This window comes from Melospiza georgiana, chromosome 3 (assembly GCF_028018845.1).
Source record: "Melospiza georgiana isolate bMelGeo1 chromosome 3, bMelGeo1.pri, whole genome shotgun sequence".
Taxonomy (NCBI): domain Eukaryota; kingdom Metazoa; phylum Chordata; class Aves; order Passeriformes; family Passerellidae; genus Melospiza; species Melospiza georgiana.
The window spans coordinates 115,930,685-115,952,826 of NC_080432.1; the positions used below are offsets into that span (position 1 = coordinate 115,930,685).

Genomic DNA, 22,142 nt, shown 5'->3' on the forward strand with positions numbered 1-22,142 from the left:
GGCATCAGAAATGCATCTCTCTTTGGAAGCATCCAGTCAGATGTCTTGTCAGGTCTTGTTCTGAGCTGTACGGACAGCCATGCTCCGCAATGATCCATTATGGCGGATTAGCACTTGAAAGAATGTTAGGGCAGGGAGAGGCTTCTGACTGTAGGATTCTCAAGCATCCATCTTTGCAGGTTTTGGAAAAAATCATTCAGTTAGTATCTTCTTCCTCCTGGGTTCTCTGGGCCTCTGCAGTCCACCTTCAGTCTCACCTTGGTCATCTCCTTTTGCATTCTCTCAGTCCTTGTAGCCATTTTCCTTGCCAAGAGATTTCTGTTCCTGTTGTGTCCCCGTTGTCTGTCCTGTCCTGTCTGTCTTGTGTCACGGGTGTCAGCACACATTGGTGCCGGGGCTGCTCTGCCCTGCCGCATAGCCTGGTGTGATACGAGAGGGCCCGAGGACTTGGAATGTGTAATGTGGGGTGTAGTTGGACTCTAGGTGGGATTTGTAGATGGACACAGGATATCTGGAGCTCTTCAGTTATCATGCAACAGTTGGACTCTTGTCCTAACTTTTTTTTTCAGATTCAGATGGATTAAATCTGTGCCAGAGGGCCACATCCCAGGTGAGGGGATTGCCCTGAGCAGGTGAGGCCCCATTTGTCTCTGCAGCAGAAGTGTATATGGTGACTGTGTTACAGCACTGTTCTTTGTCTTTCTTTTAAGGAAGTCAATCTGCATACCAGCAGTCAAGGTGAGCAATGGAGAGAAGTAGTTGCTATTGCTCAGCTCTCAAGCACAACAATTTTTCAGCAGATTGATCATGTCACAAGAGGGATCTGCCCAGTGTGAAGGATGATGTTTGAGATTGAGGCTTCAGGTGAGTTGCGGATTGTGACTGGGAGAGGGAGGGTGAGCAGGCATCCAGTTAGGAGTTCTTGGGAGGGAGTTTTCAGGCAGCAGGGTGAGAAAGGGTGATTATTTGAGGGCCCCCCTACACAAGGCTTCTCAGAAGCCTAGCAGAGGTTTTCACATGTCTTGCAACACACAAGGTCATCCACTGCAGTGACAGGAGTGCCATTTAACTGTGCCTTTCCCTAACCCAGATGCCACTCCTAATGAAGGCCACAGCCTTGGAATCAGCATGAAGCTGGAGCCTGAAGGAGCCAGGCACACTCAGGAAAGGGCAAGTAGCTGCCTTGCTGGGATTTGGCCCACATAACCAAAACCAAACTATGAGTCCAGAGTTTTCTTCGTTGTAGCTGACCAAGAGGCTCACAGGCCATCACGGGGCCATCTGAGGCAGACTCATTTCAGGTGCAACGTGGATTCACATTACTGATCATCCAAAAGATAAGTCAGGGGCCACGGCCTGGAGATGGGATGATGGGAGAGTAGTGGGTTGGGAGTTCTTGGGGCAGATTTAAAGATTAGCAGAGGGAAAAGCAATCTTCTTCAAGGGCCTCTTAGGACAGCTAAAGGGAGAGGCTCTGCTTTTGATGGCAGCTTTAAGGCGGGCAGTGCAGAACAGCTCCGGTGTGCGTCGTGTTGTCCGGTGTGCCGTGTTCCCTAGTGTGTCTTTGGGGTCCCTTTTGCCCTCTTCCCTCGAGGCCCTCATCACAAGCATGATGTGTCGTGTTTCATGTCCCCCTGTTTGTCACGTTCTGTGTCACGGGTGTCTGCAGGTATTTGTGCCGGAGCTGTTCTGCCCTGCTGCATGGCGTGCTTCAGTAGGACAAACCATGGGGAGTTGGAATTTGTGACGTGGGCTGTACTTGGGCTCTGGCTGCTCTTCCTAGATTGACATAAGGTGTTTGCTGCTTTTGAGTTACCCTGGTGGTGTTTGACATATGTTCTAACTTTCTTTCAGGTGCAGATGCATTCCACGTGTGGCAGAGGGTCAGGGTCAGGAGGTGCCGGGCCTTCTTAGGAGCACGGTGAGTAGCAGACTGGTGGGGATTTGGCCGATGCGGTGCCAAGGTCAGGCACTGATGTTTGGTTCTCTTTAATCTAGCTGTCTGAGAGACACCAGCCCGTTGCCAGCAGGACCTTCCCAGCTGACGAGGTGGCATTTCTTTGCACCTGACACAGACTGGCATCCCCAGATGTCTGAGAGATAAGTAGAGGGCTGTGACCCACAGAGGGGAAGGAAGCAGGGTGCTGGGTCTGGACTCCCTGGGGTGGGTGGGGGGGTCTGATTTGGCTCTGGAGATGAGGGTAGCCAAGACATGGCCCCTTAGGCCCCATAAAAGCAAAGTCTCATTTTTGATTACGGTGCTGAGGTGTGCAGCAGGGCAGAGCAGTCCCGGTGTGTATTGTGTCATTTGTCTGTTGTGCATTATGTGTTGTTTGTCTATCTCATGTCTTTTACCTTAGCCCTTTGAGGAGCCTGTCAGAAACCTTGGCATCGTTCTTAGCATCCGTGGTCTCTGCATTTCCTGGCCTGGCACACAGGCCATAGATGCGATTCTGATACCTGTCTGAGCTCCCCAGTCAAAAGTTCTCTCTTTGGAAGCATCCAGTCAGATGTCTTGTCAAGTCTTGTTCTGAGCTGTATGGACAGCTATGCCCCACCTGGATCCATTGTGGTGGACTAGGACTTGGATGCATGTCATGACAGGTAGAGGACTCTGACCATAGGATTCTAAAGCATCCATCTTTGCTGTTCTTGGAATAAATCATTCAGGTTGCATCTTCTTCCTCCAGGGTTCTCTGAGCCTCATCAGCTCACTATTGGTCTCAGCTTGGTCATCTCCTTTTGCATTCTCTCAGTCCTTTCAGCCATTTTCCTTGCCAAGAGATTTCTGTTCCTGTTGTGTCCCCGTTGTCTGTCCTGTCCTGTCTGTCCTGTGTCACGGGTGTCAGCACACATTTGCGATGGAGCTGCTCTGCCCTGCCTCATAGCCTGGTACGATAGGAGAGGGCCCGGGGACTTGGAATGTGTAATGTGGGGTGTAGTTGGACTCTAGGTGGGATTTGTAGATGGACACAGGATATCTGGAGCTCATCAGTTATCCTGCAACAGTTGGACTCTTGTCCTAACTTTCTTTTCAGATTCAGATGGATTAAATCTGTGCCAGAGGGCCCCATCCCAGGTAAGGGGATTGCCCTGAGCAGGTGAGGCCCCGTGTATCTCTGCAGCAGAAGTGTGTATGGTGACTGTTACAGCACTGTTCTTTGTCTTTCTTTTAAGGAAGTCAATCTGCATACCAGCAGTCAAGGTGAGCAGTGGAGGGAAGTAGTTGCTATTTCTCAGCTCTCAAGCACAACAATTTTTCAGCAGATTGATCATGTCACAAGAGGGATCTGCCCAGTGTGAAGGATGATGTTTGAGATTGAGGCTTCAGGTGAGTTGAGGATGGTGACTGGGAGAGGGTGGGTGATCAGGTATCCAGTTTAGGAGTTCTTGGGAGGGGGTTTGCAGGCAGCAGGGTGAGAAAGGGTGTTTATTTGTTTATTTGAGGGCCCTCCCACACAAGGCTGTTCAGAAGCCTAGCAGAGGCATTCCCATGTCTTGCAGCACACAAGGTCATCCACTGCACTCACAGCAATGCCATTTAACTGTGCCTTTCCCTAACCCAGATGCCACTCCTAATGAAGGCCACAGCCTTGGAATCAGGATGAAGCTGGAGCCTGAGGGAGCCAGGCACGCTCAGGAAAGGGCAAGTAGCTGCCTTGCTGGGATTTGGGCCACATAACTCTGGACTCACACTTTGGTTTTGGTTTTCTTTATTGTAGCTGGCCAAGAGGCTCATAGGCGATCACGAGGCCCTCGGAGGCAGACTCATTTCAGGTGCAACATGGATCCACATCGCAGATCATCCAAAAGATAAGTTGAGGGCCACGGCCTGGAGATGAGAGAATAGTGGGTTGGGAGTTCTTGGGGCAGATTTAGAAATTAGCAAAGGGAAAAGCATTCTTCTCCAAGGGCCTCTTAGGACAGCTAATGGGAGAGGCTCTACTTTTGATGGCAGCTTTCAGGCCGGCAGTGCAGAACAGCTCCAGTGTGTGCCGTGTTCCCTAGTGTGTCTTTGGGGTCCCTTTTGCCCTCTTCCCTCGAGACCCTCACCACAAGCATGATGTGTCGTGTTTCACGTCCCCCTGTTTGTCACGTTCTGTGTCACGGGTGTCTGCGGGTATTTGTGCCGGAGCTGTTCTGCCCTGCCGCATGGTGTGCTGCAGTAGGACAAACCATGGGGAGTTGGAATTTGTGGCGTGGGCTGTACTTGGGCTCTAGATGCTCTTCCTAGGTTGACATAAGGTGTTTGCAGCTTTTCAGTTATCCTGGTGTTGTTTGACATATGTTCTAACTTTCTTTCAGGTGGAGATGCATTCCATGTGTGGCAGAGGGTCAGGGTTAGGAGGTGCCGGGCCTTCTTAGGAGCGCGGTGAGTAGCAGAGTGGTGGGGTTTTGGCCGATGCGGTGCCAAGGTCAGGCACTGATGTTTGGTTCTCTTTAATGTAGCTGTCTGAGAGACACCAGCCCGGTGCCAGCAGGACCTTCCTAGCTGACGAGGTGGCATTTCTTTGCACCTGACACAGACTGGCATCCCCAGATGTCTGAGAGATAAGTAGAGGGCTGTGACCCACAGTGGGGATGAAGGCATGGTGCTTGTTTGGGAATTACTGGGAGGGGTTTTTGAGTCCAATTTGGAGGTGGGGGGTGTTCATGAAGTGGCCCCTTAGGCCCCATAAAAGCCACGTCTCACTTTTGATCCCAGTGCTGAGTTGCGCAGGGCAGACCAGTCCCGGTGTGTCTCGTGTCCTTTGTCTGTTGTGCATTATGTGTTGTTTGTGTATCCCATGTCTTTTACCTTAGGGGGGCCTGTCAGAAACCTTGGCATCCTTGTTAGCATCTGTGATCTCTGCATTCCCTGGCCTGGCACCCAGGCAATAGAACTTTTGACTGGGGAGCTCAGACAGGCATCAGACTCTCTTCTCTCTTTGGAAGCATCCAGTCAGGTGTCTTGTCAGGTCTTGTTCTGAGCTGTTGGGACAGCTATGCCCCACCTGGATCCATTATGGTGGATTAGGACTTGTAAGAATGTGAGGGCAGGCAGAGGATACTGACCATAGGATTCCTGGGCATTGATCTTTTCTGTTCTTGGAATAAATCATTCAGTTAGCATCTTCTTCCTTCAGGGTTCTCTGAGCCTCATCAGCTGACCATCAGTTTGAACTCAGTCATGTCCTTTTGCATTCTCGCAGTCCTTGCAGCCATTTTCCTTGCCAAGAGATTTCTGTTCCTGTTGTGTCCCCGTTGTCTGTCCTGTCCTGTCTGTCCTGTGTCACGGGTGTCAGCACACATTGGTGCTGGGACTGCTCTGCCCTGCCGCATAGCCTGGTGCAATAGGAGAGGGCCCGGGGACTTGGAATGTGTAATGTGGGGTGTAGTTGGACTCTAGGTGGGATTTGTAGATGGACACAGGATATCTGGAGCTCCTCAGTTATCCTGCAACAGTTTGACTCTTGTCCTAACTTTTTTTTTCAGATTGAGATGGATTAAATCTGTGCCAGAGGGCCCCGTCCCGGGTGAGGGGATTGCCCCGAGCAGGTGAGGCCCTGTTTGTCTCTGCAGCAGAAGTATGTATGGTGACTGTGTTACAGCACTGTTCTTTGTCTTTGTTTTTAGGATGTCAATCTGGATACCAGCAGCCAAGGTGAGCAGTGGAGAGAAGTGCTTCTTATTGCTCAGCTCTCAAGCACAACAATTTTTCAGCAGATTCATCGTGTCACAAGAGGGATCTGCCCAGTGTCAAGGATGATGTTTGAGATTGAGGCTTCAGGTGATTGAGGATTGTGACTGGGAGAGGGAGGGTGATCAGGTATCCAGTTAGGAGTTCGTGGGAGGGGGTTTGCAGGCAGCAGGGTGAGAAAGGGTGTTTATTTATTTATTTGAGGGCCCCCCCCCCCCCCCCCCGCAAGGCTGTTCAGAAGCCTAGCAGAGGTATTCCCATGTCTTGCAGCACACAAGGTCATCCACTGCACTCACAGCAATGCCATTTAACTTTGCCTTTCTCTTACCCAGGTGCCACCCCTAATGAAGGCCACAGCCTTGGAATCAGGATGAAGCTGGAGCCTGAGGGAGCCAGGCACACTCAGGAAAGGGCAAGTAGCTGACTTGGTGGGATTTGGGCCACATAACTCTGGACTCACACTTTGGTTTTGGTTTTCTTTATTGCAGCTGACCGAGAGGCTAACAGGCCATCAAGAGCCATCCGAGGCAGACTCATTTCAGGTGCAGCGTGGATTTCCCATCATCGATCGTCCAAAAGATAAGTCGGGGGCTATGGCTTGGAGATGGGAGAGTAGCAGGTTGGGAATCCCTGGGACAGATTTAAAACTGAGCAGAGGGAAAAGCAATCTTCTCCAAGGGCCTCTTAGGACAGCTAAAGGGAGAGGCTCTACTTTTGATGGCAGCTTTCAGGCCGGCAGTGCAGAACAGCTCCGGTGTGTGCCGTGTTCCCTAGTGTGTCTTTGGGGTCCCTTTCACCCTCTTCCCTCAAGGCCCTCACCACAAGCATGATGTGTCGTGTTTCATGTCTCCCTGTTTGCCACGTTCTGTGTCACGGGTGTGTGCAGGTATTTGTGCCGGAGCTGTTCTGCCCTGCTGCATGGCGTGCTTCAGTAGGACAAACCATGGGGAGTTGGAATTTGTGGCGTGGGCTGTACTTGGGCTCTAGATGCTCTTCCTAGGTTGACATAAGGCGTTTGAAGCTTGTGAGTTATTGTGGAGGTGTTTGACCTATGTTCTAACTTTCTTTCAGGTGGAGATGCATTCCATGTGTGGCAGAGGGTCAGGGTTAGGAGGTGCCGGGCCTTCTTAGAAGCGCGGTGAGTAGCAGAGTGGTGGGGTTTTGGCCGATGCGGTGCCAAGGTCAGGCACTGATGTTTGGTTCTCTTTAATGTAGCTGTCTGAGAGACACCAGCCCGGTGCCAGCAGGACCTTCCCAGCTGACGAGGTGGCATTTCTTTGCACCTGACACAGACTGGCATCCCCTGATGTCTGAGAGATAAGTAGAGGGCTGTGACCCACAGAGGGGATGAACGTGGGGTGCTGGGTCAGGATTCCCTGAGGTGGGGGTCTGAGTTGGCTCTGGCAATGAGGTTAGCCAAGATGTTGCCCCTTAGGCCCCATAAAAGCAAAGTCTCCCTTTTGATCCCAGTGCTGAGGTGCGCAGCAGGGCAGAGCAGTCCTGGTGTGTCTCGTGTCACTTGTCTTTTGTGTATTATGTGTTGTCTGGATATCTCATGTCTCTTATCTTAGCCCTGTGAGGGGCCTCTCAGAACCCTTTCCTAGCATCCGTGATCTCAGTGTTCCTCGCCCTGGCACCCATGCCATAGATCTTTTGACTGGGGAGCTCACACAGGCATCAGAAATGCATCTCGCTTTAGAAGCGTCCAGTCAGATGTCTTGTCATGTCTTGTTCTCAGCTGTACGGACAGCCATGCTGCACAATGATCCATTATAGCAGACTAGGACTTGTAAGGATGTGAGGTTAGGGAGAGGATTCTGACTGTAGGATTCCCGAGCCTCCATCTTTGCAGTTTTTGGAATAAATCATTCAGTTTGCATCTTCTTCCTGCAGGGTTCTCTGAGCCTCATCAGCTCACTATTAGCTTCAACTCTTCTTCTTTTGCCTTCTCTCAGTCCTTGCAGCCATTTTCCTTGCCAAGAGATTTCTGTTCCTGTTGTGTCCCCGTTGTCTGTCCTGTCCTGCCTGTCCTGTGTCACGGGTGTCTGCACACACTTGGGACGGAGCTGCTCTGCCCTGCCGCACAGCCTGGTGCGATAGGAGAAGTCCCGGGGACTTGGAATGCGTAATGTGGGGTGTAGTTGGACTCTAGGTGGGATTTGTAGATGGGCACAGGATATCTGGAGCTCCTCAGTTATCCTGCAACAGTTTGACTCTTGTCCTAACTTTTTTTTCAGATTGAGATGGATTAAATCTGTGCCAGAGGCCCCCATCCCAGGTAAGGGGATTGTCCCGAGCAGGTGAGGCCCCGTGTGTCTCTGCAGCAGAAGTGTGTATGGTGACTGTGTTACAGCACTGTTCTTTGTCTTTCTTTTTAGGAAGTCCATCTGGATGCCAGCAGTCAAGGTGGGCAGCGGAGAGAAGTGGTTGTTATTGCTCAGCTCTCAAGCACAACAATTTTTCAGCAGATTCATCGTGTCACAAGAGGGATCTGCCCAGTGTGAAGGATGATGTTTGAGATTGAGGCTTCAGGTGAGTTGAGGATGGTGACTGGGAGAGGGAGGGTGATCAGGTATCCAGTTAGGAGTTCTTGGGAGGGGGTTTGCAGGCAGCAGGGTGAGAAAGGGTGTTTATTTGTTTATTTGAGGGCCCTCCCACACAAGGCTGTTCAGAAGCCTAGCAGAGGCATTCCCATGTCTTGCAGCACACAAGGTCATCCACTGCACTCACAGCAATGCCATTTAACTTTGCCTTTCTCTTACCCAGGTGCCACCCCTAATGAAGGCCACAGCCTTGGAATCAGGATGAAGCTGGAGCCTGAGGGAGCCAGGCACGCTCAGGAAAGGGCAAGTAGCTGCCTTGCTGGGATTTGGGCCACATAACTCTGGACTCACACTTTGGTTTTGGTTTTCTTTATTGTAGCTGGCCAAGAGGCTCATAGGTGATCACGAGGCCCTCGGAGGCAGACTCATTTCAGGTGCAACATGGATCCACATCGCAGATCATCCAAAAGATAAGTTGAGGGCCACGGCCTGGAGATGAGAGAATAGTGGGTTGGGAGTTCTTGGGGCAGATTTAGAAATTAGCAAAGGGAAAAGCATTCTTCTCCAAGGGCCTCTTAGGACAGCTAATGGGAGAGGCTCTACTTTTGATGGCAGCTTTCAGGCCGGCAGTGCAGAACAGCTCCGGTGTGTGCCGTGTTCCCTAGTGTGTCTTTGGGGTCCCTTTTGCCCTCTTCCCTCGAGACCCTCACCACAAGCATGATGTGTCGTGTTTCACGTCCCCCTGTTTGTCACGTTCTGTGTCACGGGTGTCTGCGGGTATTTGTGCCGGAGCTGTTCTGCCCTGCTGCATGGCGTGCTTCAGTAGGACAAGCCATGGGGAGTTGGAATTTGTGGCGTGGGCTGTACTTGGGCTCTAGATGCTCTTCCTAGGTTGACATAAGGTGTTTGCACATTGTGAGTTACCCTGGTGTTGTTTGACCTATGTTCTAACTTTCTTTCAGGTGGAGATGCATTCCATGTGTGGCAGAGGGTCAGGGTTAGGAGGTGCCGGGCCTTCTTAGGAGCGCGGTGAGTAGCAGAGTGGTGGGGTTTTGGCCGATGCGGTGCCAAGGTCAGGCACTGATGTTTGGTTGTCTTTAATCTAGCTGTCTGAGAGACACCAGCCCGGTGCCAGCAGGACCTTCCTAGCTGACGAGGTGGCATTTCTTTGCACCTGACACAGACTGGCATCCCCAGATGTCTGAGAGATAAGTAGAGGGCTGTGACCCACAGTGGGGATGAAGGCATGGTGCTTGTTTGGGAATTACTGGGAGGGGTTTTTGAGTCCAATTGGGAGATGGGGGGTGTTCATGAAGTGGCCCCTTAGGCCCCATAAAAGCCGCGTCTCACTTTTGATCCCAGTGCTGAGTTGCGCAGGGCAGACCAGTCCCGGTGTGTCTCGTGTCCTTTGTCTGTTGTGCATTATGTGTTGTTTGTGTATCCCATGTCTTTTACCTTAGGGGGGCCTGTCAGAAACCTTGGCATCCTTGTTAGCATCTGTGATCTCTGCATTCCCTGGCCTGGCACCCAGGCAATAGAACTTTTGACTGGGGAGCTCAGACAGGCATCAGACTCTCTTCTCTCTTTGGAAGCATCCAGTCAGGTGTCTTGTCAGGTCTTGTTCTGAGCTGTTGGGACAGCTATGCCCCACCTGGATGCATTATGGTGGATTAGGACTTGTAAGAATGTGAGGGCAGGCAGAGGATACTGACCATAGGATTCCTGGGCATCGATCTTTGCTGTTCTTGGAATAAATCCTTCAGTTAGCATCTTCTTCCTCCAGGGTTCTCTGAGCCTCATCAGCTGACCGTCAGTTTGAACTCAGTCATGTCCTTTTGCATTCTCGCAGTCCTTGCAGCCATTTTCCTTGCCAAGAGATTTCTGTTCCTGTTGTGTCCCCGTTGTCTGTCCTGTCCTGTCCTGCCTGTCCTGTGTCACGGGTGTCAGCACACGTATGTGCCGGAGCTGCTCTGCCCTGCCGCACAGACTGGTGCGATAGGAGAGGGCCCGGGGACTTGGAATGTGTAATGTGGGGTGTAGTTGGACTCTAGGTGGGATTTGTAGATGGACACAGGATATCTGGAGCTCCTCAGTTATCCTGCAAGAGTTTGACTCTTGTCCTACCTTTTTTTTCAGATTGAGATGGATTAAATCGGTGGCAGAGGGCCCCATCCCGTTGAGGGGATTGCCCCGAGCCGGTGAGGCCCCATTTGTCTCTGCAGCAGAAGTGTGTATGGTGACTGTGTTACAGCACTGTTCTTTGTCTTTCTTTTTAGGAAGTCAATCTGGATACCAGCAGCCAAGGTGAGCAGTGGCGAAAAGTGGTTCTTATTGCTCAGCTCTCAAGAACAAAAACTTTTCAGCAGATGGATCATGTCGCAAGAGAGATCTGCCCAGTGTCAAGGATGATGTTTGAGATTGAAGCTTCAGGTGAGTTGAGGGTTGTGACTGGGAGAGAGAGGGTGATCAGGTATCCAGTTAGGAGTTCTTGGGAGGGGGTTTGCAGGCAGCAGGGTGAGAAAGGGTGTTTATTTGTTTATTTGAGGGCCCCCCCACACAAGGCTGTTCAGAAGCGTAGCAGAGGCATTCCCGTGTCTTACAGCACACAAGGTCATCCACTGCACTCACAGCAATGCCATTTAACTTTGCCTTTCTCTTACCCAGGTGCCACCCCTAATGAAGGCCACAGCCTTGGAATCAGGATGAAGCTGGAGCCTGAGGGAGCCAGGCACGCTCAGGAAAGGGCAAGTAGCTGCCTTGGTGGGATTTGGGCCACATAACTCTGGACTCACACTTTGGTTTCGGTTTACTTTATTGTAGCTGACCAAGAGGCTCATAGGCGCTCATGAGGCCCTCGGAGGCAGACTCATTTCAGGTGCAACGTGGATCCACATCACCGATCATCCAAAAGATAAGTCAGGGGCCATGGCCTGGAGATGAGTGAATAGTGGGTTGGGAGTTCTTGGGGCAGATTTAAAAATGAGCCGAGGGAAAGGCAATCTTGTCCAAGGGCCTCTTAGGACAGCTAAAGGGAGAGGCTCTACTTTTGATGGCAGCTTTCAGGCGGGCAGTGCAGAACAGCTCCGGTGTGCGTCGTGTTGTCCGGTGTGCCGTGTTCCCTAGTGTGTCTTTGGGGTCCCTTTTGCCGTCTTCCCTCGAGGCCCTCACCACAAGCATGATGTGTCGTGTTTCATGTCCCCCTGTTTGTCACGTTCTGTGTCACGGGTGTCTGCAGGTATTTGTGCCGGAGCTGTTCTGCCCTGCTGCATGGCGTGCTTCAGTAGGACAAACCATGGGGAGTTGGAATTTGTGACGTGGGCTGTACTTGGGCTCTAGATGCTCTTCCTAGATTGACATAAGGTGTTTGCTCCTTTTGAGTTACCCTGGTTGGTGTTTGACATATGTTCTAACTTTCTTTCAGGTGCAGATGCATTCCAGGTGTGGCAGAGGGTCAGTGTTACGAGGTGCTGGGCCTTCTTAGCAGCGCGGTGAGTAGCAGAGTGGTGGGGTTTTGGCCGATGCGGTGCCAAGGTCAGGCTCTGATCTTTGGTTCTCTTTAATCTAGCTATCTGAGAGACACCAGCCCGGTGCCAGCAGGACCTTCCCAGCTGACGAGGTGGCCTTTCTATGCATCTGAGACGGACTGGCATCCCCAGAGGTCTGAAAGATAAGTAGAGGGCTGTGACCCACAGAGGGGATGAAGGCATGGTGCTGGTTTGGGAATTACTGGGAGGGGTTTTTGAGTCCAATTGGGAGGTGGGGTGTGTTCATGAAGTGGCCCCTTAGGCCCCATAAAAGCCGCGTCTCACTTTTGATCCCAGTGCTGAGGTGCGCAGGGCAGAGCAGTCCCGGTGTGTCTCGTGTCATTTGTCTGTTGTGCATTATGTGTTGTTTGTGTATCCCATGTCTTTTACCTTAGGGGGGACTGTCAGAAACCCTGGCATCCTTGTTAGCATCTGTGATCACTGCATTCCCTGGCCTGGCACCCAGGCCACAGAACTTTTGACTGGGGAGCTCAGACAGGCATCAGACTCTCTTCTCTCTTTGGAAGCATCCAGTCAGGTGTCTTGTCAGGTCTTGTTCTGAGCTGTACAGACAGCTATGCCCCACCTGGATCCATTGTGGTGGATTAGGACTCGTAAGAATGTGAGGGTAGGCAGAGGATTCTGAGCATAGGATTCCTAGGCATCGATCTTTGCTGTTCTTGGAATAAATCCTTCAGTTAGCATCTTCTTCCTCCAGGGTTCTCTGAGCCTCATCAGCTGACCGTCAGTTTGAACTCAGTCATGTCCTTTTGCATTCTCTCAGTCCTTGTAGCCATTTTCCTTGCCAAGAGATTTCTGTTCCTGTTGTGTCCCCGTTGTCTGTCCTGTCCTGTCCTGCCTGTCCTGTGTCACGGGTGTCAGCACACGTATGTGCCGGAGCTGCTCTGCCCTGCCGCACAGACTGGTGCGATAGGAGAGGGCCCGGGGACTTGGAATGTGTAATGTGGGGTGTAGTTGGACTCTAGGTGGGATTTGTAGATGGACACAGGATATCTGGAGCTCCTCAGTTATCCTGCAAGAGTTTGACTCTTGTCCTACCTTTTTTTTCAGATTGAGATGGATTAAATCGGTGGCAGAGGGCCCCATCCCGTTGAGGGGATTGCCCCGAGCAGGTGAGGCCCCATTTGTCTCTGCAGCAGAAGTGTGTATGGTGACTGTGTTACAGCACTGTTCTTTGTCTTTCTTTTTAGGAAGTCAGTCTGGATACCAGCAGCCAAGGTGAGCAGTGGAGAGAAGTGGTTCGTATTGCTCAGCTCTCAAGAACAAAAACTTTTCAGCAGATGGATCATGTCGCAAGAGAGATCTGCCCAGTGTCAAGGATGATGTTTGAGACTGAAGCTTCAGGTGAGTTGAGGGTTGTGACTGGGAGAGAGAGGGTGATCAGGTATCCAGTTAGGAGTTCTTGGGAGGGGGTTTGCAGGCAGCAGGGTGAGAAAGGGTGTTTATTTGTTTATTTGAGGGCCCCCCCACACAAGGCTGTTCAGAAGCCTAGCAGAGGCATTCCCGTGTCTTACAGCACACAAGGTCATCCACTGCAGTCACAGCAATGCCATTTAACTTTGCCTTTCTCTTACCCAGGTGCCACTCCTAATAAAGGCCACCGCCTTGGAATCAGGATGAAGCTGGAGCCAGAGGGAGCCAGGCACGCTCAGGAAAGGGCAAGTAGCTGCCTGTGTGGGATTTGGCCCACATAAGTCTGAACTCATACTTTGGTTTTGGTTTTCTTTATTACAGCTGACCGAGAGGCTCGCAGGCCATCACAGAGCCCTCCGAGGCAGACTCATTTCAGGTGCAACGTGGATCCACATCGCCGATCATCCAAAAGATAAGTCGGGGGCCACGGCCTGGAGATGGGAGAGTATCAGGTTGGGAGTTCTTGCGCCAGATTTAAATATTGGCAGTGGGAAAAGCAATCTTCTCCAAGGGCCTCTTAGGACAGGTAAAGGGAGAGGCTCTACTTTTGATGGCAGATGTCAGGCGGGCAGTGCAGAACAGCTCTGGTCTGTCTGGTGTTGTCCGGTGTGCCGTGTTCCCTCGTGTGTCTTTGGGGTCCCTTTTCCCTTCTCCCCTTGAGGCCCTCACCACAAGCATGATGTGTCGTGTTTCTTGTCCCCCCTGTTTGTCACGTTCTCTGTCACAGGTGTGTGCACACGTTTTGCCGGAGCTGTTCTGCCCTGCCCATGGCCTGCTGCAGTAGGACAAACCATAGGGAGTGGGAATTTGTAATGTGGGGTGTACTTGGGCTCTAGATGCTATTCCTAGATTGACATAAGGTGTTTGCAGCTTGTGAGTTACCCTGGTGGTGTTTGACATATGTTGTAACTTTCTTTCAGGTGCAGATGCATTCCCTGTGTGGCAGAGGGTCAGGGTTAGGAGGTGCTGGGCCTTCTTAGGAGCGCGGTGAGTAGCAGAGTGGTGGGGTTTTGGCCGATGCGGTGCCAAGATCAGGCCCTGATGTTTGGTTCTCTTTAATCCAGCTGTCTGAGAGACACCAGCCCGGTGACAGCAGGACCTTCCCAGCTGACGAGGTGGCCTTTCTTTGCACCTGACAGGGACCAGCATCCCCAGATATCTGAGAGATAAGTAGAGGGCTGTGACCCACAGTGGGGATGAAGGCATGGTGCTTGTTTGGGAATTACCGGGAGGGGTTTTTGAGTCCAATTTGGAGGTGGGGGGTGTTCATGAAGTGGCCCCTTAGGCCCCATAAAAGCCACGTCTCACTTTTGATCGCAGTGCTGCGGTGTGCAGGGCAGAGCAGTCCCGGTGTGTCTTGTGTCACTTGTCTGTTGTGCATTATGTGTTGTTTGTGTATCCCATATCTTTAACTTAGGGGGGCCTGTCAGAAACCTTGGCATCCTTGTTAGCATCTGTGATCTCTGCATTCATTGGCCTGGCACCCGGGCCAGAGAACTTTTGACTGGGGAGCTCAGACAGGCATCAGACTCTCTTTTCTCTTTGGAAGCATCCAGTCAGGTGTCTTGTCAGGTCTTGTTCTGAGCTGTAGGGACAGCTATGCCCCACCTGGATCCATTATGGTGGATTAGGACTTGTGATATTACGAGGTTAGGTAGAGGGTTTTGACTGTAGGATTCCTAGGCATCCATCTTTGATTTATTCCAATAACTGCATTCAATTAGCATCTTCCTCCTCCAGGGTTTTCTGAGCCTCATCAGCTCACCATCGGTCTCAGCTCGGTCATCTCCTTTTGCGTTCTCTCAGTCCTTGCAGCCATTTTCCTTGCCAAGAGATTTCTGTTCCTGTTGTGTCCCCGTTGTCTGTCCTGTCCTGTCTGTCCTGTGTCACGGGTGTCTGCACACATTTGGGACGGGGCTGCTCTGCCCTGCGGCATAGCCAGCTGCGATAGGAGAAGTCCTGGGGACTTGGAATGTGTAATGCGGGGTGTAGTTGGACTGTAGGTGGGATTTGTAGATGGACACAGGATATCTGGAGCTCCTCAGTTATCCTGCAACAGTTTGACTCTTGTCCTACCTTTTTTTTCAGATTCAGATGGATTAAATCTGTGCCAGAGGGCCCCGTCCCATTGAGGGGATTCCCCTGAGCAGGTGAGGCCCCATTTGTCTCTGCAGCAGAAGTGTGTATGGTGACTGTGTTACAGCTCTGTTCTTTGTCTTTCTTTTTAGGAAGTAACTCTGGATACCAGCAGCCAAGGTGAGCAGCAGAGAGAAGTGGTTGTTATTGCTCAGCTCTGAAGCACAACAATTTTTCAGCAGATTCATTGTGTCACAAGAGGGATCTGCCCAGTGTCAAGGATGATGTTTGGGATTGAGGCTTCAGGTGAGTTGAGGATGGTGACTGGGAGAGGGAGGGTGATCAGGTATCCAGTTAGGAGTTCTTGGGAGGGGGTTTGCAGGCAGCAGCGTGAGAAAGGGTGTTTATTTGTTTATTTGAGGGCCCCCCCAACACAAGGCTGTTCAGAAGCCTAGCAGAGGCATTGCCATGTCTTACAGCACACAAGGTCATCCACTGCACTCACAGCAATGCCATTTAAGTTTGCCTTTCTCTAACCCAGGTGCCACTCCTATGGAAGGCCACATCCTTGGAATCAGGATGAAGCTGGAGTCTGAGGGAGCCAGGCACGCTCAGGAAAGGGCAAGTAGCTGCCTTGCTGGGATTTAGCCCACATACGTCTGAACTCATACTTTGGTTTTGGTTTACTTTATTGTAGCTGACTGGGAGGCTAACAGGCCATCACAGAGCCCTCCGAAGCAGACTCATTTCAGGTGCAGCGTGGATTCCCCTCACCAATCATCCAAAAGATAAGTTTGGGGCCACGGCCTGGAGATGGGTGTGTAGCAGGTTGGGAGTTCTTGGGGCAGAGTTAAAAAGCAGCAGAGGGAAAAGCATTCTTCTCCAAGGGCCTGTTAGGACAGCTAAAGGGAGAGGCTCTTCTTTTGATGGCAGCTTTCAGGCGGGCAGTGCAGAACAGCTCCGGTCTGTGTCCTGTTGTCTGGTGTGCTGTGTTCCCTAGTGTGTCTTTGGGGTCCCTTTTGCCCTCTTCCCTCGAGGCCCTCACCACAAGCATGATGTGTTGTGTTTGGGTTCCCCCTGTTTGTCACGTTCTGTGTCACGGGTGTCTGCAGGTATTTGTGCCGGAGCTGTTCTGCCCTGCCGCATGGCGTGCTGCAATGGGACAAGCCTGGGGAGTTGAAATTTGAATGTGGGCTCTACTTGGGCACTAGGTGCTATTCCTAGGTTTACATAAGGTGTTTCCAGCTTGAAAGTTAAAGTTATTGTGGAGGTGTGTGACATATGTTCTAACTTTCTTTCAGGTGTGGATGCATTGCATCCATGGCAGAGGGTCAGGGTTAGGAGGTGCTGGGCATTCCTAGGAGCATGGTGAGTAGCAGAGTGGTGGGGTTTTGGCCGATGCGGTGCCAAGGTCAGGCACTGATGTTTGGTTCTCTTTAATCTAGCTGTCTGAGAGACACCAGCCCGGTGCCAGCAGGACCTTACCAGGTGACGAGGTGGCCTTTCTTTGCACCTGACACAGGCATCCCCAGATGTCTGAGAGATAAGCAGAGGGCTGCAACCCTCAGAGGGGATGAACGTGGGGTGCTTTGTCAGGACTCCCTGAGGTGGGGGTCTGAGTTGGCTCTGGCAATGAGGTTAGCCAAGATGTTGCCCCTTAGGCCCCATAAAAGCAAAGTCTCCCTTTTGGTCACAGTGCTGAGGTGCGCAGCAGGGCAGAGCAGTCCTGGTGTGTCTTGTGTCACTTGTGTATTGTGTGTTTTCCTGGATATCTCATGTCTCTTATCTTAGCCCTGTGAGGGGCCTCTCAGAAACCTTTCCTAGCATCCGTGATCTCAGCGTTCCTCGCCCTATAGATCTTTTGACTGGGGAGCTCACACAGGCATCAGAAATGCATCTCTCTTTAGAAGCGTCCAGTCAAATGTCTTGTCATGTCTTGTTCTGAGCTGTACGGACAGCCATGCTGCGCAATGATCCATTATAGCAGAGTAGGACTTGTAAGGATGTGAGGTTAGGGAGAGGATTCTGACTGTAGGATTCTCGGGCATTCATCTTTGCAGTTTTTGGAATAAATTATTCTGTTTGCATCTTCTTCCTCCAGGGTTCTCTGAGCCTCATCAGCTCGCCATCAGCTTCAACTCTTCTTCTTTTGCATTCTCTCAGTCCTTGCAGCCATTTTCCTTGCTAAGAGATTTCCGTTCCTGTTGTGTCCCCAGTGTTTGTCACGTCTTGTCTGTCCTGTGTTCCGGGTGTCTGCACACATTTGTGCTGGAGCTGCTGTTCTGCCCTGCTGCAATATGAGAAGTCTTGGGGACTTGGAATTTGTAATGTGTAGTTGAATTCTAGATGGGATTTGTAGATGGACACAGGATACGTGGAGCCCATAAGTTATCCTGCAGCCCTTTCACTTTCATCCTAACTTTCTTTTAGTTGCAGAAGGATAAATCCAGGGCAGAGCCCCCCATTCTGGGTGAGGGGATTCCCCTGTGAAGGTCAGTCACTGTTTGTCTCTGCAGAGGAAGCATAAATTGTGGCTGCTGCAGCTCTGCTCTTTGTCTTTATTTTTAGGAAGTCAAGGCAGAGAGCAGCTGTCAAGGCTGAGTGGGCAAGGTGAGCATTCAGTAGGGTACCGAAACAGTTGTTATTGCTGAGGTCTCAGTTTCTGGTGCAGCTCTAGGTATGTATTATTCCTCTTTTTATTTTAGATGGACTGCTTGCCATCTATCCTAGCCCAGCATGCCCATGCCAGGTGGGTTCAAGCTTAAGGTATCAGTGTGGCATACTTGTCAGGGTTGGGAGGTTGTGTTTTCACAGTATCTCAGCATGCTTTTCTGCTTTGTTTCTTTGCAGGTGCTGTCGCTGCCCTAGGCATGCCGGGGAAGAGAGGAGGGCAGGTGACTCGGAGTTTAGGCGGGCTGATTCCTAGGTGAGCGTTATGCAGCAGCATGCTAAGTGTGTACATTTTCTTTTTGCAGGTATCTTCCAGGCGGCCTCTGGAGTCAAATCAAGACTTGAGGTGAGCTGGGGCAGGGGTGCGAAGGAGTCCCGGGGATTACTGTTTTTGAGGGCAATAGTCACGTTTTCTGTTTTGCCTTAGGTACCCTGGGCAGGCTTGTAGCCACAGCTTGGAAGCGGCAGCACCGAAGCGCACACATTGAGAACGTCTCAACGTCCACGTCTGACCGAGGATGGATTTTGTCTGCTTGTCTTCCAAAAGCTAAGTGTCGGGGCCAGTGGTTGGGAGAAGGGGAAAAGCCTTTACTATCACAGGAGGCAATCTGATGTCAGCTTAGCGGAGAGGTCTGTAGTGGGACAGGCTCCCTGGAAGTAAAGGGAGAGGGTTTCTCCTCAGCCTCACCAGAGCCTTTGCCGGGCAGGGCAGTTCCTACCCATCTCCACATTCTCGTGAACTTTGCGTCGTCTGCCTTCCTCGACTTGAAGTCGTCACGGCTCTTTCCCCCGTGGAGCTTGCCTTCAGGTCCGGAGCTGTAGCCGCAGTCACCTGGCAGTCCGCTTCCTTCTCTAGGCTTGCTGAGCCTCTCGAGCATCCTCCTAACTGCTTTGGCCCTAACTTCCTTTAATGAGTTGCATTTCATCATCACGTGCTGTTGTCATAGGGCTTCCTTTCCCTTGGCCTCATTGGCCTCTGGCTCGTCTTGTGCTAGGACTCTCGGGTCCCTAAAGGGAAAGTGCCAAGCAGTTGCAACTTGTCTCTGTGTTATGTCATCTGTGTCTATGTTATGGTGTGTGTGTCCATTGTCTTCCACGGCATAGGCCTTTGTTATATCTCAATGCTTTATCGGCTCTCTTCTGTGCCATGTTCTACTCACATTCCTTGCCGGATATCCCTTATTCCAGCATCTTTACATTTTTACTCTTTGAGACAGGAATGTCTCACAGGGACAAGATGTTCTCATCCATCTTCCTTCTCACTATCAGCTTTGGTAGTGGGTTTTTTTTCCATTTTCTTGAACTTCTAGAGGGAGCATCTTACACCCTCCTCACGTGACTGCAGTAGTTCTATAGGTTCCATCTTCTCAAAGGATACAGGGCTCAATAAGTAATCTTCCAGAGAGTTTTGTTAAGTCGTGGTTTATATTGTATGTTCCTATGTTGGCTTATATTGTATGTACTTACATACAGTATAAGTACGTACAGTATAAGCCAGCATAGGTACATGCAATGTAAGTGCATCGCCTTATATTGTCTGTACTTACACTGCATGTAAGCATGTTGCCTTATATTGTGTGTACTTACACTCTGTGTACACTTGCACTGTATGCGTCAGCTTATATTATGTGTAGACTGTACCACTTATGATCGGAGCTGCCCTGCCCTGGCACATAGTCACAGTTAGGTAGAACAGTTATAACAACTTTACTGTTCATCTGTCTTTTGTGGGATTTTGGGTAGAAAATTCATCAGTCCAGAGTGGGGACAAGTCCTAGCTGTCAGATAGCCACTTGTTGACCCTTCCTGTTGTCTCACAGGTCGCCGAGGCTGCTGATTTCCCCAGGATCTGCCATTTAGCTCAAGGAGCGGCAGCCAGAAGATGTGTCAAAGCACCTTCTTCAGCATCTCAGAGAAGGGCCACAGTGAGCATGTTAGAAGGAGTGTGTGTGAGAGCACGTGGCTGTGTCTGTCTGCTCGTCTCTGCGTGTGTGAGCGCATGCTGACTGGATTTAACCTTGTGTATATGACTTTTGCTTTTCAGGTTTTGCAACTCATTGTTAAATTGAGAATAAAAAATCCCCAGCTGCCTTCCACCCTGGCTGTTTTTTTTTTTTTTGGTCCCGGCCAAGTAAAAACCCAGAAAAATACTCCAAGATAGGCTAGAAAAGGCCCAAAAAACCCAGTAAAAAAACCCAAGATGGGCAAGAAAAACCCAGAAAAAAGCAGAAAAAACCCCAAAATGGGCAACAAAGAAACCCCACAAAAATCCAGGAAAAAAACTGCAAGATGGGGAAGAAAAAAATCCAGAAAAAACCCAGAACAATCCCAGGGAAAAAATCTCAAGAGGGGCAAGAGCAAACCCGGGAAAAAAAACTAAAAACCCCAAGATGGGCAAGAAAAAACCAGGAAAAAAAACCAAGATGGGCAAGAAAAGCCCAGAAAAAACCCAGAAAAAAAAAAAAAAACCAGGAAAAAGAAAGCGGAAGAACCCCCAAGGTGGGCAAGGAAAACCCAGAAAAAACCAAGGAAAAAAACCAAACATGGGCGAGAATACCCAGAAAAAAACCCCAAGATGGGCAAGAAAAAACGCAGAAAACACCCACAGAAAACCAGGAAAAAAACCTCAAGATGGGCAAGAAGAATCCCAAAAAACCCCCACAAGATGGACCAGAAAAAACGCAGGAAAAACCAGGAAAAATAAACCAGGAAAAAAAAACGGAAAAAAAATCCCAAGATGGGCAAGGAAAAACCCAGAAAAAAACCAAGAACAAAAACCCCAGACTGGCAGGAAAAAAACGCAAAAAAAAAAAAACCAAGATGGGCAAGGAGAAGATCCTCAAAAAACCCAGAAAAATCACAGAAAATCCCCCCAAGATGGGCAAGAAAAAAAGCAAGATGGACCAGAAAAAAACCTGAAAAAACCAAGAAAAAAAAAAAAAAAAGGAAAAAAAAAAAAAAGGAAAAAAACCACCAAGATGGGCAAGAAAAAACCCAGAAAAAAACCCAGAAAAAAAATTCAAGATGGGCAAGAATAAACCTGGAAACAACCCCGCAAGACTGGAAAAAAAAACCCAGGAAAAACTCCAAATTGGGAAGAAAAAAAACTGTCGTAAAAGGTGCCGTAAAGCGCGACTGTCGTAAAAGGTGCCGTAAAGCGCGACTGTCGTAAAGACTGCCATAAACCGAGACTGTCGTAAAGACTGCCGTAAAGCGCGACTGTCGTAAAAGGTGCCGTAAAGCGCGACTGTCGTAAAGACTGCCGTAAAGCGCGACTGTCGTAGAAGGTGCCGTAAAGCGCGACTGTCGTAAAAGGTGCCGTAAAGCGCGACTGTCGTAAAAGCTGCCGTAAAGCGCGACTGTCGTAAAGACTGCCGTAAAGCGCGACTGTCGTAAAAGGTGCCGTAAAGCGCGACTGTCGTAAAAGGTGCCGTAAAGCGCGACTGTCGTAAAAGGTGCCGTAAAGCGCGACTGTCGTAAAGACTGCCGTAAAGCGCGACTGTCGTAAAAGGTGCCGTAAAGCGCGACTGTCGTAAAGACTGCCGTAAAGCGCGACTGTCGTAAAAGGTGCCGTAAAGCGCGACTGTCGTAAAAGGTGCCGTAAAGCGCGACTGTCGTAAAGACTGCCGTAAAGCGCGACTGTCGTAAAGACTGCCGTAAAGCGCGACTGTCGTAAAAGGTGCCGTAAAGCGCGACTGTCGTAAAGGGTGCCGTAAAGCGCGACTGTCGTAAAGACTGCCGCAAATCGCGACTGTCGTAAAAGGTGCCGTAAAGCGCGACTGTCGTAAAGACTGCCGTAAAGCGCGACTGCCGTAAAAGGTGCCGTAAAGCGCGACTGTCGTAAAGACTGCCGTAAAGCGCGACTGTCGTAAAAGGTGCCGTAAAGCGCGACTGTCGTAAAAGGTGCCGTAAAGCGCGACTGTCGTAAAGACTGCCGTAAAGCGCGACTGTCGTAAAAGGTGCCGTAAAGCGCGACTGTCGTAAAGACTGCCGTAAAGCGCGACTGTCGTAAAGGGTGCCGTAAAGCGCGACTGTCGTAAAGGGTGCCGTAAAGCGCGACTGTCGTAAAAGGTGCCGTAAAGCGCGACTGTCGTAAAAGGTGTCGTAAAGCGCGACTGTCGTAAAGACTGCCGTGAAGCGCGACTGTCGTAAAAGGTGCCGTAAAGCGCGACTTTCGTAAAAGATGCTGTAAAGCGCGACTGTCGTAAAAGGTGC

At 50.5% G+C, this 22,142-nt stretch overlaps 1 long non-coding RNA gene across 1 annotated transcript; it reads left to right on the top strand.

Moving 5' to 3' along the window:
- The first annotated feature begins 17,629 nt into the window (after window positions 1-17,629).
- LOC131081808 (uncharacterized) lies at window positions 17,630-18,668 on the top strand. Its single transcript, XR_009114283.1, has 4 exons — window positions 17,630-17,867; window positions 17,963-18,006; window positions 18,108-18,273; window positions 18,355-18,668. It is a non-coding gene; the product is annotated as an uncharacterized LOC131081808 (long non-coding RNA).
- The last annotated feature ends 3,474 nt before the right edge of the window (window positions 18,669-22,142 follow it).